This window comes from Euprymna scolopes, chromosome 17 (genome assembly GCF_053919585.1).
Source record: "Euprymna scolopes isolate OS-2025 chromosome 17, ASM5391958v1, whole genome shotgun sequence".
Classification (NCBI taxonomy): domain Eukaryota; kingdom Metazoa; phylum Mollusca; class Cephalopoda; order Sepiida; family Sepiolidae; genus Euprymna; species Euprymna scolopes.
In genome coordinates this window covers 116,426,055-116,443,554 of record NC_136498.1, presented here as the reverse complement: position 1 = coordinate 116,443,554, position 17,500 = coordinate 116,426,055, and the positions used below count along the sequence as shown (strand labels likewise).

Here is a 17,500-nt window from a genome sequence, read left to right as displayed (position 1 = left end):
TTTTTTAGATTAAATTTTTTTTAAACTTTTTTCAGAATAGAAAATCTTTAAAATTTAATAAGGAACATATTTCATATAGGTTTCATTAAAAAATATTCAGTACATAACGAGAAAAATAGAGATGAAAATTTCAAAAGGACTGTATAACTGGTTACGGTCAATAGTAGTCCTCGCCAGCGAAAGTCTTTGTTATTGTTATTCTATTATTATTATTATTTAAAACATTTTGTGTCCTGCTCTTTCGTGTGAGGACTAATAATAAAAAGCTAATAAAAGCACTATAATAAAAACAATATAAACACTGTTACTAGTAAGATACTCTGGACTGTTTATAAGGTGAACCAAAGAAGAACTGAGACATCTTGACCAGAAGACCAGAAAACTTATGACCTTCCACAATGCACTACATCCAAAGATGCCGATCAAGTCTACATAAAAAAAGGAAAGACGGAGAATAAGACTGGTTTGTAAAGAAGTCTGTGTAAATGACACAGAATAAAGAATTAGGAAAATATATCACACGGAACATAGGAAGGATAATTACTACAGCAAGTGACACTAAAAAACAAACAAAACAGAAAACAAAGAGACAAGGGATAAGACGAGGGAGAAAAAAAATAGAAAGAGAAACAGCTACACAGACAATTCATAAGGATTACAAAAGATGAGACTGACAAAAACACTTGGACATGACACTTGGATAAAAGAAAACCTAAACAGTGAAACGCAATCCCTAATAACAGCAGCACAAGATCATGTGATAAGAACCGACCACATCAAAACAAAGATTGATAAAACACAAAAAAATCAGCAAACGCAGACTCTGTGGACAAAGAGACAAAACAATAAGCCGCATAATAAGCGAATGTAACAAACTAGCCCAAAAAGAATACAAGAACAGGCATAATCAAGTGGAGAAGACAGAACACTAGGAATTATGCAAACAACTGCATCTTGAACATCCAGACAAATGGTATAAGCATAAGCCAGCAGCAGTACTTGTAAATGAAAATCATAGAATCCTGTGGGACATAGATATGCAAACAGATAAACCCATCCAAGCAAGAAGACTGGGTATAATAATAGTTAACAAGAAGGAAAAGTCCTGTAAAATGATAGATTTTGATGTTCCAGCAGACCACAGAGTAAAGATCAAGGAGACTGAGAAGTGAAGCAAATACACAGAGTTAGCGAGAGAGTTGAAGAGGAATATGAAAGACGAAGAAGGTGAAGATAACACCACTAATAATAGGAACGTCTATGATATAAATCTCATCTATCTGTTTAAATGTATGTATGTATGTATGTATCGCAAAACTTTCGATAGAGGTGAGAGATTTTCATGAGATCCATATCGTTTTGAAGCTCAACCCTTTGGACGACAAATATCAGAAAATTGGCCAAAAACATTAATTCCTTCATCCACAACTGGGCACTTTTCTAAAGGAAGGAGTCACTTTTTTCGCCAATATTTTCGAAAGTCATCGTCTCTTTTTGATTGTCTAGCCTTAATTTAAATCTACGTCATTTCCGGTTTTGCAATGGCTAACGCATCATTTTTTTTTTTTCACTTTCTTTTCCTCCTTCGTGGTATGGGTTCGAGCCTGCCTGCCTACTACCACTTTTTTTTTTTTTTGCTCAACATACACATCCAAACACTCGACCAATGCCGGGCACCTAGGCTAGTTAGAAATAATTCTGAAAAACTTTGAAAAAAGAATGGGAGAAATTGGAATCAGAGGGATGCCTGAGAAGATAACAGTAATGAAAACGGCTGAAACATTAAAGAAAAACCTTTGAATGCAGAGATTAATACAGAAGCCGCAGGTGCTGACCAGACATATAGAAATTGCCACAGAAGTAAAACAAAAAAAACGCTACATGAAATTAAGAAAATTGAAAATTAAAACTGTATAATTGTAAGTTAGCCTCTCTTGAAAAAAAGTATAGCGGCATCAACTGATACCATATCAAATATTCGAGGAAGGTCAAGGAGGATAGAAAGACCAGAGAGAGAAAGCACTAACCAGACCTCTACTGTGATCCTATTACAAGAATAGTGTTTATTTAATCTCTATCTCCACCTCTCCTTCTCTCTTTCTCGCTCTACCTCTGTGTTTCTCTTTCATATTGTCTCTTTATTATTCATTGACTTTCCGAACAGCCTCTATAGAATATACAACGTAAACATTATTTTTTTAAAGGATAATTGTGCTTTAAAGGATAAGTGTGTTTTAAAGGATAATTGTGTTTTAAAGGATAATTGTGTTTTAAAGGATAATTGTGTTTTAAAGGATAAGTGTGTTTTAAAGGATAATTGTGTTTTAAAGGATAATTGTGTTTTAAAGGATAAGTGTGTTTTAAAGGATAATTGTGTTTTAAAGAATAATTGTGTTTTAAAGGATAAGTGTGTTTTAAAGGATAACTGTGTTTTAAAGGATAAGTGTGTTTTAAAGGATAACTGTGTTTTAAAGGATAAGTGTGTTTTAAAGGATAACTGTGTTTTAAAGGATAAGTGTGTTTTAAAGGATAATTGTGTTTTAAAGGATAATTGTGTTTTAAAGGATAATTGTGTTTTAAAGGATAATTGTGTTTTAAAGGATAATTGTGTTTTAAAGGATAAGTGTGTTTTAAAGGATAACTGTGTTTTAAAGGATAAGTGTGTTTTAAAGAATAATTGTGTTTTAGAGGATAATTGTGTTTTAAAGGATAATTGTGTTTTAAAGGATAATTGTGTTTTAAAGGATAATTGTGTTTTAAAGGATAAGTGTGTTTTAAAGGATAATTGTGTTTTAAAGGATAACTGTGTTTTAAAGGATAATTGTGTTTTAAAGGATAATTATTTTTTAAAGGATAAGTGTGTTTTAAAGGATAATTGTGTTTTAAAGGATAATTGTGTTTTAAAGGATAAGTGTGTTTTAAAGGATAATTGTGTTTTAAAGGATAATTGTGTTTTAAAGGATAATTGTGTTTTAAAGGATAATTGTGCTTTAAAGGATAAGTGTGTTTTAAAGGATAAGTGTGTTTTAAAGGATAATTATTTTTTAAAGGATAATTATTTTTTAAAGGATAAGTGTGTTTTAAAGGATAATTGTGTTTTAAAGGATAAGTGTGTTTTAAAGGATAAGTGTGTTTTAAAGGATAATTATTTTTTAAAGGATAATTATTTTTTAAAGGATAAGTGTGTTTTAAAGGATAATTGTGTTTTAAAGGATAACTGTGTTTTAAAGGATAATTGTGTTTTAAAGGATAATTATTTTTTAAAGGATAAGTGTGTTTTAAAGGATAATTGTGTTTTAAAGGATAAGTGTGTTTTAAAGGATAATTGTGTTTTAAAGGATAATTGTGTTTTAAAGGATAATTGTGTTTTAAAGGATAATTGTGTTTTAAAGGATAATTGTGTTTTAAAGGATAAGTGTGTTTTAAAGGATAATTGTGTTTTAAAGGATAATTGTGTTTTAAAGGATAATTGTGTTTTAAAGGATAATTGTGTTTTAAAGGATAAGTGTGTTTTAAAGGATAAGTGTGTTTTAAAGGATAATTATTTTTTAAAGGATAATTATTTTTTAAAGGATAAGTGTGTTTTAAAGGATAATTGTGTTTTAAAGGATAAGTGTGTTTTAAAGGATAATTGTGTTTTAAAGGATAATTATTTTTTAAAGGATAATTATTTTTTAAAGGATAAGTGTGTTTTAAAGGATAATTGTGTTTTAAAGGATAACTGTGTTTTAAAGGATAATTGTGTTTTAAAGGATAATTATTTTTTAAAGGATAAGTGTGTTTTAAAGGATAATTGTGTTTTAAAGGATAATTGTGTTTTAAAGGATAATTGTGTTTTAAAGGATAAGTGTCTTTTAAAGGATAATTGTGTTTTAAAGGATAAGTGTGTTTTAAAGGATAAGTGTGTTTTAAAGGATAATTGTGTTTTAAAGAATAATTGTGTTTTAAAGGATAAGTGTGTTTTAAAGGATAACTGTGTTTTAAAGGATAAGTGTGTTTTAAAGGATAACTGTGTTTTAAAGGATAAGTGTGTTTTAAAGGATAACTGTGTTTTAAAGGATAAGTGTGTTTTAAAGGATAATTGTGTTTTAAAGGATAATTGTGTTTTAAAGGATAATTGTGTTTTAAAGGATAATTGTGTTTTAAAGGATAAGTGTGTTTTAAAGGATAACTGTGTTTTAAAGGATAAGTGTGTTTTAAAGAATAATTGTGTTTTAGAGGATAATTGTGTTTTAAAGGATAATTGTGTTTTAAAGGATAATTGTGTTTTAAAGGATAATTGTGTTTTAAAGGATAAGTGTGTTTTAAAGGATAAGTGTGTTTTAAAGGATAATTGTGTTTTAAAGGATAATTATTTTTTAAAGGATAAGTGTGTTTTAAAGGATAATTGTGTTTTAAAGGATAATTGTGTTTTAAAGGATAATTGTGTTTTAAAGGATAATTGTGTTTTAAAGGATAAGTGTGTTTTAAAGGATAAGTGTGTTTTAAAGGATAATTATTTTTTAAAGGATAATTATTTTTTAAAGGATAATTGTGTTTTAAAGGATAAGTGTGTTTTAAAGGATAATTGTGTTTTAAAGGATAATTGTGTTTTAAAGGATAATTGTGTTTTAAAGGATAATTGTGTTTTAAAGGATAATTGTGTTTTAAAGGATAATTATTTTTTAAAGGATAAGTGTGTTTTAAAGGATAATTGTGTTTTAAAGGATAATTGTGTTTTAAAGGATAATTGTGTTTTAAAGAATAATTGTGTTTTAAAGGATAAGTGTGTTTTAAAGGATAAGTGTGTTTTAAAGGATAACTGTGTTTTAAAGGATAAGTGTGTTTTAAAGGATAACTGTGTTTTAAAGGATAAGTGTGTTTTAAAGGATAATTGTGTTTTAAAGGATAATTGTGTTTTAAAGGATAATTGTGTTTTAAAGGATAATTGTGTTTTAAAGGATAAGTGTGTTTTAAAGGATAACTGTGTTTTAAAGGATAAGTGTGTTTTAAAGAATAATTGTGTTTTAGAGGATAATTGTGTTTTAAAGGATAATTGTGTTTTAAAGGATAATTGTGTTTTAAAGGATAATTGTGTTTTAAAGGATAAGTGTGTTTTAAAGGATAATTGTGTTTTAAAGAATAATTGTGTTTTAAAGGATAAGTGTGTTTTAAAGGATAACTGTGTTTTAAAGGATAAGTGTGTTTTAAAGGATAACTGTGTTTTAAAGGATAAGTGTGTTTTAAAGGATAACTGTGTTTTAAAGGATAAGTGTGTTTTAAAGGATAATTGTGTTTTAAAGGATAATTGTGTTTTAAAGGATAATTGTGTTTTAAAGGATAATTGTGTTTTAAAGGATAATTGTGTTTTAAAGGATAAGTGTGTTTTAAAGGATAACTGTGTTTTAAAGGATAAGTGTGTTTTAAAGAATAATTGTGTTTTAGAGGATAATTGTGTTTTAAAGGATAATTGTGTTTTAAAGGATAATTGTGTTTTAAAGGATAATTGTGTTTTAAAGGATAAGTGTGTTTTAAAGGATAATTGTGTTTTAAAGGATAACTGTGTTTTAAAGGATAATTGTGTTTTAAAGGATAATTATTTTTTAAAGGATAAGTGTGTTTTAAAGGATAATTGTGTTTTAAAGGATAATTGTGTTTTAAAGGATAAGTGTGTTTTAAAGGATAATTGTGTTTTAAAGGATAATTGTGTTTTAAAGGATAATTGTGTTTTAAAGGATAATTGTGCTTTAAAGGATAAGTGTGTTTTAAAGGATAAGTGTGTTTTAAAGGATAATTATTTTTTAAAGGATAATTATTTTTTAAAGGATAAGTGTGTTTTAAAGGATAATTGTGTTTTAAAGGATAAGTGTGTTTTAAAGGATAAGTGTGTTTTAAAGGATAATTATTTTTTAAAGGATAATTATTTTTTAAAGGATAAGTGTGTTTTAAAGGATAATTGTGTTTTAAAGGATAACTGTGTTTTAAAGGATAATTGTGTTTTAAAGGATAATTATTTTTTAAAGGATAAGTGTGTTTTAAAGGATAATTGTGTTTTAAAGGATAAGTGTGTTTTAAAGGATAATTGTGTTTTAAAGGATAAGTGTGTTTTAAAGGATAATTGTGTTTTAAAGGATAATTGTGTTTTAAAGGATAATTGTGTTTTAAAGGATAATTGTGTTTTAAAGGATAAGTGTGTTTTAAAGGATAATTGTGTTTTAAAGGATAATTGTGTTTTAAAGGATAATTGTGTTTTAAAGGATAATTGTGTTTTAAAGGATAAGTGTGTTTTAAAGGATAAGTGTGTTTTAAAGGATAATTATTTTTTAAAGGATAATTATTTTTTAAAGGATAAGTGTGTTTTAAAGGATAATTGTGTTTTAAAGGATAAGTGTGTTTTAAAGGATAATTGTGTTTTAAAGGATAATTATTTTTTAAAGGATAATTATTTTTTAAAGGATAAGTGTGTTTTAAAGGATAATTGTGTTTTAAAGGATAACTGTGTTTTAAAGGATAATTGTGTTTTAAAGGATAATTATTTTTTAAAGGATAAGTGTGTTTTAAAGGATAATTGTGTTTTAAAGGATAATTGTGTTTTAAAGGATAATTGTGTTTTAAAGGATAAGTGTCTTTTAAAGGATAATTGTGTTTTAAAGGATAAGTGTGTTTTAAAGGATAAGTGTGTTTTAAAGGATAATTGTGTTTTAAAGAATAATTGTGTTTTAAAGGATAAGTGTGTTTTAAAGGATAACTGTGTTTTAAAGGATAAGTGTGTTTTAAAGGATAACTGTGTTTTAAAGGATAAGTGTGTTTTAAAGGATAACTGTGTTTTAAAGGATAAGTGTGTTTTAAAGGATAATTGTGTTTTAAAGGATAATTGTGTTTTAAAGGATAATTGTGTTTTAAAGGATAATTGTGTTTTAAAGGATAAGTGTGTTTTAAAGGATAACTGTGTTTTAAAGGATAAGTGTGTTTTAAAGAATAATTGTGTTTTAGAGGATAATTGTGTTTTAAAGGATAATTGTGTTTTAAAGGATAATTGTGTTTTAAAGGATAATTGTGTTTTAAAGGATAAGTGTGTTTTAAAGGATAAGTGTGTTTTAAAGGATAACTGTGTTTTAAAGGATAATTGTGTTTTAAAGGATAATTATTTTTTAAAGGATAAGTGTGTTTTAAAGGATAATTGTGTTTTAAAGGATAATTGTGTTTTAAAGGATAATTGTGTTTTAAAGGATAATTGTGTTTTAAAGGATAATTGTGTTTTAAAGGATAAGTGTGTTTTAAAGGATAAGTGTGTTTTAAAGGATAATTATTTTTTAAAGGATAATTATTTTTTAAAGGATAATTGTGTTTTAAAGGATAAGTGTGTTTTAAAGGATAATTGTGTTTTAAAGGATAATTGTGTTTTAAAGGATAATTGTGTTTTAAAGGATAATTGTGTTTTAAAGGATAATTGTGTTTTAAAGGATAATTATTTTTTAAAGGATAAGTGTGTTTTAAAGGATAATTGTGTTTTAAAGGATAATTGTGTTTTAAAGGATAATTGTGTTTTAAAGAATAATTGTGTTTTAAAGGATAAGTGTGTTTTAAAGGATAAGTGTGTTTTAAAGGATAACTGTGTTTTAAAGGATAAGTGTGTTTTAAAGGATAACTGTGTTTTAAAGGATAAGTGTGTTTTAAAGGATAATTGTGTTTTAAAGGATAATTGTGTTTTAAAGGATAATTGTGTTTTAAAGGATAATTGTGTTTTAAAGGATAAGTGTGTTTTAAAGGATAACTGTGTTTTAAAGGATAAGTGTGTTTTAAAGAATAATTGTGTTTTAGAGGATAATTGTGTTTTAAAGGATAATTGTGTTTTAAAGGATAAGTGTGTTTTAAAGGATAATTGTGTTTTAAAGGATAAGTGTGTTTTAAAGGATAATTGTGTTTTAAAGGATAACTGTGTTTTAAAGGATAATTGTGTTTTAAAGGATAATTATTTTTTAAAGGATAAGTGTGTTTTAAAGGATAATTGTGTTTTAAAGGATAATTGTGTTTTAAAGGATAATTGTGTTTTAAAGGATAATTGTGTTTTAAAGGATAATTGTGTTTTAAAGGATAAGTGTGTTTTAAAGGATAAGTGTGTTTTAAAGGATAATTATTTTTTAAAGGATAATTATTTTTTAAAGGATAATTGTGTTTTAAAGGATAAGTGTGTTTTAAAGGATAATTGTGTTTTAAAGGATAATTGTGTTTTAAAGGATAATTGTGTTTTAAAGGATAATTGTGTTTTAAAGGATAATTATTTTTTAAAGGATAAGTGTGTTTTAAAGGATAATTGTGTTTTAAAGGATAATTGTGTTTTAAAGGATAATTGTGTTTTAAAGGATAATTGTGTTTTAAAGGATAATTGTGTTTTAAAGGATAATTATTTTTTAAAGGATAATTGTGTTTTAAAGGATAATTGTGTTTTAAAGGATAATTGTGTTTTAAAGGATAATTGTGTTTTAAAGGATAATTGTGTTTTAAAGGATAAGTGTGTTTTAAAGGATAATTGTGTTTTAAAGGATAATTATTTTTTAAAGGATAATTATTTTTTAAAGGATAAGTGTGTTTTAAAGGATAATTGTGTTTTAAAGGATAACTGTGTTTTAAAGGATAATTGTGTTTTAAAGGATAATTATTTTTTAAAGGATAAGTGTGTTTTAAAGGATAATTGTGTTTTAAAGGATAATTGTGTTTTAAAGGATAATTGTGTTTTAAAGGATAATTGTGTTTTAAAGGATAATTGTGTTTTAAAGGATAATTGTGTTTTAAAGGATAAGTGTGTTTTAAAGGATAATTGTGTTTTAAAGGATAATTGTGTTTTAAAGGATAATTGTGTTTTAAAGGATAATTGTGTTTTAAAGGATAAGTGTGTTTTAAAGGATAAGTGTGTTTTAAAGGATAATTATTTTTTAAAGGATAATTATTTTTTAAAGGATAAGTGTGTTTTAAAGGATAATTGTGTTTTAAAGGATAAGTGTGTTTTAAAGGATAATTGTGTTTTAAAGGATAATTATTTTTTAAAGGATAATTATTTTTTAAAGGATAAGTGTGTTTTAAAGGATAATTGTGTTTTAAAGGATAACTGTGTTTTAAAGGATAATTGTGTTTTAAAGGATAATTATTTTTTAAAGGATAAGTGTGTTTTAAAGGATAATTGTGTTTTAAAGGATAATTGTGTTTTAAAGGATAAGTGTGTTTTAAAGGATAATTGTGTTTTAAAGGATAATTGTGTTTTAAAGGATAATTGTGTTTTAAAGGATAAGTGTGTTTTAAAGGATAATTGTGTTTTAAAGGATAATTGTGTTTTAAAGGATAATTGTGTTTTAAAGGATAATTGTGTTTTAAAGGATAATTGTGTTTTAAAGGATAATTGTGTTTTAAAGGATAATTATTTTTTAAAGGATAAGTGTGTTTTAAAGGATAATTGTGTTTTAAAGGATAATTGTGTTTTAAAGGATAATTGTGTTTTAAAGGATAATTGTGTTTTAAAGGATAATTGTGTTTTAAAGGATAATTGTGTTTTAAAGGATAAGTGTGTTTTAAAGGATAATTGTGTTTTAAAGGATAATTGTGTTTTAAAGGATAATTGTGTTTTAAAGGATAATTATTTTTTAAAGGATAACTGTGTTTTAAAGGATAATTGTGTTTTAAAGGATAAGTGTGTTTTAAAGGATAATTGTGTTTTAAAGGATAAGTGTGTTTTAAAGGATAAGTGTGTTTTAAAGGATAATTATTTTTTAAAGGATAATTATTTTTTAAAGGATAAGTGTGTTTTAAAGGATAATTGTGTTTTAAAGGATAATTGTGTTTTAAAGGATAATTGTGTTTTAGAGGATAATTGTGTTTTAAAGGATAATTATTTTTTAAAGGATAAGTGTGTTTTAAAGGATAATTGTGTTTTAAAGGATAATTGTGTTTTAAAGGATAAGTGTGTTTTAAAGGATAAGTGTGTTTTAAAGGATAACTGTGTTTTAAAGGATAAGTGTGTTTTAAAGGATAACTGTGTTTTAAAGGATAAGTGTGTTTTAAAGGATAATTGTGTTTTAAAGGATAATTGTGTTTTAAAGGATAATTGTGTTTTAAAGGATAATTGTGTTTTAAAGGATAAGTGTGTTTTAAAGGATAACTGTGTTTTAAAGGATAAGTGTGTTTTAAAGAATAATTGTGTTTTAGAGGATAATTGTGTTTTAAAGGATAATTGTGTTTTAAAGGATAAGTGTGTTTTAAAGGATAATTGTGTTTTAAAGGATAAGTGTGTTTTAAAGGATAATTGTGTTTTAAAGGATAACTGTGTTTTAAAGGATAATTGTGTTTTAAAGGATAATTATTTTTTAAAGGATAAGTGTGTTTTAAAGGATAATTGTGTTTTAAAGGATAATTGTGTTTTAAAGGATAATTGTGTTTTAAAGGATAATTGTGTTTTAAAGGATAATTGTGTTTTAAAGGATAAGTGTGTTTTAAAGGATAAGTGTGTTTTAAAGGATAATTATTTTTTAAAGGATAATTATTTTTTAAAGGATAATTGTGTTTTAAAGGATAAGTGTGTTTTAAAGGATAATTGTGTTTTAAAGGATAATTGTGTTTTAAAGGATAATTGTGTTTTAAAGGATAATTGTGTTTTAAAGGATAATTATTTTTTAAAGGATAAGTGTGTTTTAAAGGATAATTGTGTTTTAAAGGATAATTGTGTTTTAAAGGATAATTGTGTTTTAAAGGATAATTGTGTTTTAAAGGATAATTGTGTTTTAAAGGATAATTATTTTTTAAAGGATAATTGTGTTTTAAAGGATAATTGTGTTTTAAAGGATAATTGTGTTTTAAAGGATAATTGTGTTTTAAAGGATAATTGTGTTTTAAAGGATAAGTGTGTTTTAAAGGATAATTGTGTTTTAAAGGATAATTATTTTTTAAAGGATAATTATTTTTTAAAGGATAAGTGTGTTTTAAAGGATAATTGTGTTTTAAAGGATAACTGTGTTTTAAAGGATAATTGTGTTTTAAAGGATAATTATTTTTTAAAGGATAAGTGTGTTTTAAAGGATAATTGTGTTTTAAAGGATAATTGTGTTTTAAAGGATAATTGTGTTTTAAAGGATAATTGTGTTTTAAAGGATAATTGTGTTTTAAAGGATAATTGTGTTTTAAAGGATAAGTGTGTTTTAAAGGATAATTGTGTTTTAAAGGATAATTGTGTTTTAAAGGATAATTGTGTTTTAAAGGATAATTGTGTTTTAAAGGATAAGTGTGTTTTAAAGGATAAGTGTGTTTTAAAGGATAATTATTTTTTAAAGGATAATTATTTTTTAAAGGATAAGTGTGTTTTAAAGGATAATTGTGTTTTAAAGGATAAGTGTGTTTTAAAGGATAATTGTGTTTTAAAGGATAATTATTTTTTAAAGGATAATTATTTTTTAAAGGATAAGTGTGTTTTAAAGGATAATTGTGTTTTAAAGGATAACTGTGTTTTAAAGGATAATTGTGTTTTAAAGGATAATTATTTTTTAAAGGATAAGTGTGTTTTAAAGGATAATTGTGTTTTAAAGGATAATTGTGTTTTAAAGGATAAGTGTGTTTTAAAGGATAATTGTGTTTTAAAGGATAATTGTGTTTTAAAGGATAATTGTGTTTTAAAGGATAAGTGTGTTTTAAAGGATAATTGTGTTTTAAAGGATAATTGTGTTTTAAAGGATAATTGTGTTTTAAAGGATAATTGTGTTTTAAAGGATAATTGTGTTTTAAAGGATAATTGTGTTTTAAAGGATAATTATTTTTTAAAGGATAAGTGTGTTTTAAAGGATAATTGTGTTTTAAAGGATAATTGTGTTTTAAAGGATAATTGTGTTTTAAAGGATAATTGTGTTTTAAAGGATAATTGTGTTTTAAAGGATAATTGTGTTTTAAAGGATAAGTGTGTTTTAAAGGATAATTGTGTTTTAAAGGATAATTGTGTTTTAAAGGATAATTGTGTTTTAAAGGATAATTATTTTTTAAAGGATAACTGTGTTTTAAAGGATAATTGTGTTTTAAAGGATAAGTGTGTTTTAAAGGATAATTGTGTTTTAAAGGATAAGTGTGTTTTAAAGGATAAGTGTGTTTTAAAGGATAATTATTTTTTAAAGGATAATTATTTTTTAAAGGATAAGTGTGTTTTAAAGGATAATTGTGTTTTAAAGGATAATTGTGTTTTAAAGGATAATTGTGTTTTAGAGGATAATTGTGTTTTAAAGGATAATTATTTTTTAAAGGATAAGTGTGTTTTAAAGGATAATTGTGTTTTAAAGGATAATTGTGTTTTAAAGGATAAGTGTGTTTTAAAGGATAAGTGTGTTTTAAAGGATAACTGTGTTTTAAAGGATAAGTGTGTTTTAAAGAATAATTGTGTTTTAGAGGATAATTGTGTTTTAAAGGATAATTATTTTTTAAAGGATAAGTGTGTTTTAAAGGATAATTGTGTTTTAAAGGATAATTGTGTTTTAAAGGATAAGTGTGTTTTAAAGGATAATTGTGTTTTAAAGGATAACTGTGTTTTAAAGGATAATTGTGTTTTAAAGGATAATTATTTTTTAAAGGATAAGTGTGTTTTAAAGGATAATTGTGTTTTAAAGGATAATTGTGTTTTAAAGGATAATTGTGTTTTAAAGGATAAGTGTGTTTTAAAGGATAATTGTGTTTTAAAGGATAATTGTGTTTTAAAGGATAAGTGTGTTTTAAAGGATAATTGTGTTTTAAAGGATAATTGTGTTTTAAAGGATAATTGTGTTTTAAAGGATAATTGTGTTTTAAAGGATAAGTGTGTTTTAAAGGATAATTGTGTTTTAAAGGATAATTGTGTTTTAAAGGATAAGTGTGTTTTAAAGGATAATTGTGTTTTAAAGGATAATTGTGTTTTAAAGGATAAGTGTGTTTTAAAGGATAATTGTGTTTTAAAGGATAATTGTGTTTTAAAGGATAATTGTGTTTTAAAGGATAATTGTGTTTTAAAGGATAAGTGTGTTTTAAAGGATAATTGTGTTTTAAAGGATAATTGTGTTTTAAAGGATAACTGTGTTTTAAAGGATAAGTGTGTTTTAAAGGATAATTATTTTTTAAAGGATAAGTGTGTTTTAAAGGATAATTGTGTTTTAAAGGATAAGTGTGTTTTAAAGGATAATTATTTTTTAAAGGATAAGTGTGTTTTAAAGGATAATTGTGTTTTAAAGGATAATTGTGTTTTAAAGGATAATTGTGTTTTAAAGGATAATTATTTTTTAAAGGATAATTGTGTTTTAAAGGATAATTGTGTTTTAAAGGATAATTGTGTTTTAAAGGATAATTGTGTTTTAAAGGATAATTGTGTTTTAAAGGATAACTGTGTTTTAAAGGATAAGTGTGTTTTAAAGGATAATTATTTTTTAAAGGATAAGTGTGTTTTAAAGGATAATTGTGTTTTAAAGGATAATTGTGTTTTAAAGGATAAGTGTGTTTTAAAGGATAAGTGTGTTTTAAAGGATAATTGTGTTTTAAAGGATTAGTGTGTTTTAAAGGATAACTGTGTATTAAAGGATAAGTGTTTTTTAAAGGATAAGTGTGTTTTAAAGGATAATTGTGTTTTAAAGAATAAGTGTGTTTTAAAGGATAATTATTTTTTAAAGGATAAGTGTGTTTTAAAGGATAATTGTGTTTTAAAGGATAATTGTGTTTTAAAGGATAATTGTGTTTTAAAGGATAATTGTGTTTTAAAGGATAATTGTGTTTTAAAGGATAAGTGTGTTTTAAAGGATAAGTGTGTTTTAAAGGATAAGTGTGTTTTAAAGGATAATTGTGTTTTAAAGGATAATTGTGTTTTAAAGGATAACTGTGTTTTAAAGGATAATTATTTTTTAAAGGATAAGTGTGTTTTAAAGGATAATTATTTTTTAAAGGATAATTGTGTTTTAAAGGATAATTGTGTTTTAAAGGATAATTGTGTTTTAAAGGATAATTGTGTTTTAAAGGATAAGTGTGTTTTAAAGGATAAGTGTGTTTTAAAGGATAATTGTGTTTTAAAGGATAATTGTGTTTTAAAGGATAATTGTGTTTTAAAGGATAACTGTGTTTTAAAGGATAATTGTGTTTTAAAGGATAATTGTGTTTTAAAGGATAATTGTGTTTTAAAGGATAATTGTGTTTTAAAGGATAATTGTGTTTTAAAGGATAAGTGTGTTTTAAAGGATAATTGTGTTTTAAAGGATAATTGTGTTTTAAAGGATAACTGTGTTTTAAAGGATAAGTGTGTTTTAAAGGATAATTATTTTTTAAAGGATAAGTGTGTTTTAAAGGATAATTGTGTTTTAAAGGATAATTATTTTTTAAAGGATAAGTGTGTTTTAAAGGATAAGTGTGTTTTAAAGGATAATTATTTTTTAAAGGATAAGTGTGTTTTAAAGGATAAGTGTGTTTTAAAGGATAATTATTTTTTAAAGGATAACTGTGTTTTAAAGGATAAGTGTGTTTTAAAGGATAATTATTTTTTAAAGGATAAGTGTGTTTTAAAGGATAATTGTGTTTTAAAGGATAATTGTGTTTTAAAGGATAATTGTGTTTTAAAGGATAATTGTGTTTTAAAGGATAATTGTGTTTTAAAGGATAACTGTGTTTTAAAGGATAATTATTTTTTAAAGGATAAGTGTGTTTTAAAGGATAAGTGTGTTTTAAAGGATAATTATTTTTTAAAGGATAAGTGTGTTTTAAAGGATAAGTGTGTTTTAAAGGATAAGTGTGTTTTAAAGGATAATTATTTTTTAAAGGATAAGTGTGTTTTAAAGGATAATTGTGTTTTAAAGGATAATTGTGTTTTAAAGGATAATTGTGTTTTAAAGGATAATTGTGTTTTAAAGGATAATTGTGTTTTAAAGGATAACTGTGTTTTAAAGGATAAGTGTGTTTTAAAGGATAATTATTTTTTAAAGGATAAGTGTGTTTTAAAGGATAATTGTGTTTTAAAGGATAATTGTGTTTTAAAGGATAAGTGTGTTTTAAAGGATAATTGTGTTTTAAAGGATAAGTGTGTTTTAAAGGATAAGTGTGTTTTAAAGGATAAGTGTGTTTTAAAGGATTAGTGTGTTTTAAAGGATAACTGTGTATTAAAGGATTAGTGTGTTTTAAAGGATAAGTGTGTTTTAAAGGATAATTGTGTTTTAAAGGATAAGTGTGTTTTAAAGGATAAGTGTGTTTTAAAGGATAATTGTGTTTTAAAGGATTAGTGTGTTTTAAAGGATAACTGTGTATTAAAGGATAAGTGTTTTTTAAAGGATAAGTGTGTTTTAAAGGATAATTGTGTTTTAAAGGATAAGTGTGTTTTAAAGGATAATTATTTTTTAAAGGATAAGTGTGTTTTAAAGGATAATTGTGTTTTAAAGGATAATTGTGTTTTAAAGGATAATTGTGTTTTAAAGGATAATTGTGTTTTAAAGGATAACTGTGTTTTAAAGGATAAGTGTGTTTTAAAGGATAATTATTTTTTAAAGGATAAGTGTGTTTTAAAGGATAATTGTGTTTTAAAGGATAATTGTGTTTTAAAGGATAATTGTGTTTTAAAGGATAAGTGTGTTTTAAAGGATAAGTGTGTTTTAAAGGATAATTGTGTTTTAAAGGATTAGTGTGTTTTAAAGGATAACTGTGTATTAAAGGATAAGTGTTTTTTAAAGGATAAGTGTGTTTTAAAGGATAATTGTGTTTTAAAGGATAAGTGTGTTTTAAAGAATAATTGTGTTTTAAAGGATAATTGTGTTTTAAAGAATAAGTGTGTTTTAAAGGATAAGTGTGTTTTAGATGGAAAAATATTGGATTGTATAAACATTTTAAAATTATCTATGCGACTTCCATTTTTTTTTTTTTTTAACTCTTGTTCATCCCATACAAGGCATATTGTCATTTGGGCATAAGGCGCTTCTATTTTTGGCTTTCGAGCGAAGATCAAAGTGTAATATCTGTTCTTCAGATGCTGCACTTCAAATTTCTTGTTCTCTGTCAGTGGAGGAGAAATCTGAGACAATTTTTATTTTTGTTCCTTTTCTCCACTTTAAAAAACGACCCTGGTGTCTAACTCTGCCCCGTGGGGAGGCATTGTAAATAGCTACTATTTGGGACCGTGATTACAAGGGACTATGGAAGGAGATGAGCGAGATTTCAGTTTATATTACATTTAAATTTCTGCATAGCAGTACAGTTGGGGAAGCAAGAAATAGGGAGGGAATTCCAAAGTCTAGCAGTCTGAAGGAAGGAGCCATTACAGTAAAAGATTTTCCAGTATCTGAGGATTTCTATAATCCTGAAGTTATGCTATCGATTCTCCAGCCTCCACTATAATAAATATGCAACGTAAACATTACTTTTTAAAAGATAATTGTGTTTTAGGTGGAAAAAATGATGGATTATACAAACATTTAAAAATTATCTATGGGGCTTCCATTTTTTTTTCTTGTTCATTCCAAATAAAAAAATCAATCGCATCCCAAAAATGCTACAGTATGGAAAATTGGAAAATGATGCAGAAAGATTGGTGGGCAGAAACTCTGTTACAAGGATGTGATAAATTGGGCTATGACAACAGCATATTCTTTTCATTGTTTTGACTCTCGAGTATATATCCGACACAGTTAATCAACTGAGAACCACATCAGTCTATATAAAGGCGTATAAGATATCAACGGATACACACTCGAGAGTCAAAACAATGAAAAGAATATGCTGTTGTCCTAGCCCTATTTATAAAGTGACACCTAAAGCTAATGAATATGAACAGGAAAAATTGGGAAGATCTGGCAGCAGACCGCACAAATGAAAGGCAGAAATAGAGGCAAAAATAAAGACCAGATCTGAACAAAAAAATTACCAAAGGCAACAACCCTGGTCACTAACCCTTACCCTAACCCTGGTAACTACCCATGCATAACTTGTGGGAAAACTTTTAACATTGAGCGTGGAATGCTTCAACACTGTATGATAAAGCACCAACACCCTGACTAATCGTCTTCAACTATGAAGGAATGCGTGATGATCCGCATCATCTCAAATAAGGCGTGTTGTGATTTGAACGTAAGGCGCTACTCTTTGGGGCCATGTTTACTGGGGACTATGCAAGGAGATGAACAAGATGTCGATTTTCATTATATATACACTTCCTCATGTCAGTGCAGTTAGGGAAGCAGGAAACAGGGAGGGAATTCCAAAATATAGCAGTCTGAGAGAAGAAGCTATTAGAATAAAAGGTTTCCGGCAACTAAGGATTTCTATAGTCTAGAACTCGAAAAACAAATGATTCCAAACCTATAATGGACACGTATAGAATATAATCCTGGATTTATGCCATCGACTTTCCGAACAGCCTCATAGAATGTACTAATGGGGTTTTTGCATGTGATTTTCTCTTTTCTATTTTAAGATCTCCATTCCCCCCCCCCCCCCAATAAATTCTGACTGAATTTTAGCTTTATTTTTTAGTTTTATGCATTATGCATTAGATGTAAGTGAATGTCTA

At 25.8% G+C, this 17,500-nt stretch overlaps 1 protein-coding gene across 1 annotated transcript in view; it reads right to left on the bottom strand.

Annotated features, from left to right (window-relative positions):
• LOC145296916 (kappa-type opioid receptor-like) overlaps window positions 1-17,500 on the bottom strand; it is a 45,651-nt gene that overhangs the window by 26,347 nt on the left and 1,804 nt on the right. The gene's annotated exons all lie outside the window — the stretch shown is intronic.